General features: G+C 37.5%; 1 pseudogene; it reads left to right on the top strand.

The window, feature by feature from the left end:
- The window catches only part of LOC136834490 (GDP-L-fucose synthase-like), an 8,954-nt pseudogene extending 5,938 nt beyond the window's left edge, over positions 1-3,016 (top strand).
- Positions 3,017-3,301: the final 285 nt, after the last annotated feature.

Here is a 3,301-nt window from a genome sequence, read left to right on the forward strand (position 1 = left end):
GTCATAGTTTGTCTTTCATTTTCTTTCATGCAATGGCCCAACTTATCATTTCTAAAAGTAATAGAAACTAGCGAATTTTTCTGTCTGTGTCCCATCGCAAATGCATACTCATCAGCATCCTGCAAGGATTATCTCTACCAAACTTCAGTCTAGAATAAATATTGATGCTTAGAATAAATATTGATGCTTTTGAAAACAGCAAGATACTTACAGACAATATCTAGATAACGCCATCCACTCAAATATGGTTTTGGGAATTCTATTTCCATTTACGTAATCTTAATTTATGCATAGAAATGACACTTATAATCATGGGCCTTCCAATTTAAAGGTTGCATAGATTTAACTCTGAGTTGGAAAATCATTAATTTGAAATTATGCATCAAATTCTTTGTAAAAGTTGTATACATACCGTAAGTGGATCAGTTTACAACTGCCCTTGTGCAGCCATTTGGTAGGAGCAGATGAACATACACTGTTCTCATAAACACACACATGCACACACACACAAATAACATACGTATATATATATATATATATATATATATATATATATATATATATATATATATATATATATATATATATATATATATATATATATATATATATATATATATATATATATATATATATATATATATATATTAAACAAAAAACATCTGAGTAATTGGTAGTTATTCCTCTCAGGGCTACCTTGCAAAGCAGAAAAGCATCCCATTCACTGTCTGTGGAACAGGGACGCCTCGTAGACAGTTTATCTATTCAATCGACCTGGCAAAGCTCATCATGTGGACTTTGAGGGAATATGAAGAAATCGAACCAATAATCCTTTCAGGTGGGCATTAATTATTATCTGCAGTGGTAGTAATATTGGTTGTAACAGCAATTGTAACAGCGAATAATACCCTGGAAACAAAAATAACAACACAAGCACTGCTGAAATTTTAAATGATTTGTAATTAAAAGGAATGATTTTTTAATATATCCAGCTATTTTATTTTTTACACATTTCCTCAGTACTGTTCTATTAGCTGATGCAGTAATCAATGCTAATTCTGACCACACTTGGATGAGCGATGAACAATGTAAACTAAATGCCACTGGCAGTCCTCCCTTAGCAATTGGTCATTGTGCATGGGATTACAAAAATACCTAAAATCAAAAGAAGTTTATGTGAACTTGAATGGTTTTTGAATTAGGAAATAAGTCACATAATTCTCTTTCCAGTTGACAAGGAGGACGAAGTATCGGTCAAAGAAGTAGCTGAGCTGGTAGCAGAGGCCTTCGACCTCAAGGATGAGATTCTTTATGAAACCTCAAAATCTGATGTTCAGATCAAGAAGACGGCAAACAACGCTAAATTGAGGAAGTACTTGCCCAATTTCATGTTTACGCCTCTTCGTCAAGGGATCAGGGAAACAGCAGAATGGCTGGAAACTCATTATGAGAATGCAAGAGTATAGCCACTTAAAACTCCAAATTTGGTTTTGGTGCTTTAGTATGAGAAATGAAGATGTCTCTTTTGTTGTTATGTTCAGATATAGAGTTCTTACTCATGATAGACGTTAACTTGCTGTAAAAACATTTATGTAAACTGCAAATTAAGATAGAGCCTTATTTATCTACAGCAGTGTACCTCTATATTTCATGCTGTGGGATATTTGTTGTTCGTTTGTAAATTTGTAAGTCTTATAAATTAACCTCAAGATTATTCCAAATATTTTTGCACTGAATAAATAGTTATGAATTATCTACAGAACATTAAATTACTAACAATAAGACGTACTGTATATAAAACTGTAGACAGTCTGAAGCACAAAAATTAATTTATTAGGGATAATTTACTTCAAATAGGCAAGTTATCAATGTGTTGAGGCTATCTAGACACTAATGAGAAAAGAAAGTGTCAAAGTATTCAAGGGAGTATTTGTTGAAGAATGTAATGGATTGGCAATTGTAATATCTTAATGTTTTCATAATCACTGATAGACTACTGTAATTTCCAAGCTTTGCTGCTAAGCTTAGGTTTGATTACCAGGTTTGCAGCCAATCATGGAGGACCTTCCAGTTGAGTGTTTATACATCACAGCGTCTGACATTTGGTCCCAGTCATTCATATAACCAACCTACCTGTAACTACATCCCTGCACACATGGTGTATCAAAAGTGAACTTGTTCTCAAGAATTAGTCAGTCCACTCAATTACACATATGTACCATTAACTTACACTGCTGACATCTCAGAACAACCTAGTAGACAATATGGTTCTTGCATTGCCTCCCAGTGACTAATGGACTAAATATGCCCCACCAGTCAAAGAGCCTCTGATGGCATGGCTATGAGACTCCAGTAATGGGTCGCTCTTGAGAGAGAGCACAAGGTCTTCCTCTGATATCTTGATAGACTAGTCATGGGTTTTAAACCACCCTGGTGATCAGCACCTTAACTACAGCTATACCTGTCAAGATGTAAGGCCACTAGCCGTGGCTGTGGTCAACCTTGGTAAACATAGCATGGGTGCCCTCTTCTTGAATTGCATGTGAGCTAGATGCACAACGTGAAAAGATCGCTACAAGGACCTAGGGAAGTTCCTAATAGCAGAGTTCGTCCTACCACTACCTGCCCATGCATGGTGAGCTCTCAACTTACTGAGCGCAACCCTGGAAGATATGATTGTAAGGGCATCATTGGACAAAACTTGAGTCCCTCCTGACACTGCCAGAACTTGACACAGATGGGAGACCAAAGAAGGTTGACCTGGCAAGGGAAATATGGTTTACTAACAAAAATTTTATCTGCCCTCACTAGTACTGAAGGAACCCCAGTGGCAAAACTATTGAGGAAGGCTGATGAGTTGCTGGAGGCCTTCAGATCTTCACAACACACCACCCAAGACATCTGTAAAACCTGGGAAGACAACAGCTGGAACCAAAATGATGACACAAGCCAGTGTCATGCAGAAGCACCCATTCAACAACAACAAAAGGAGCCCCCATATCCAGCAGTGTTCTAAATTTGGGGAGGAGGCCAAGAACTGTGCCTCTGGATGCAGCAGGCAAATGAAAAGCAATGTGCTATGTAATGTAAGAAAATAACAGTGAGTCCCACAATCATGAAAGATGCCCACTCCACCAGATTCCGTGTCACACATTATGACTCTGGAAAAGCCTCTTGGTGGGTACAAGTGTCTTCAAGTCCATTTTACTGGCATAGAGGGAAATCAGTGCTACCCACAAGACACTGAGCTACCCCTAGTAGCAGCCAAAAGGAGCTCCATACCATTGTCTGGACACCAGTG

The sequence above is a fragment of the Macrobrachium rosenbergii genome, chromosome 54, assembly GCF_040412425.1.
Source record: "Macrobrachium rosenbergii isolate ZJJX-2024 chromosome 54, ASM4041242v1, whole genome shotgun sequence".
In the NCBI taxonomy this organism is placed as follows: Eukaryota; Metazoa; Arthropoda; class Malacostraca; order Decapoda; family Palaemonidae; genus Macrobrachium; species Macrobrachium rosenbergii.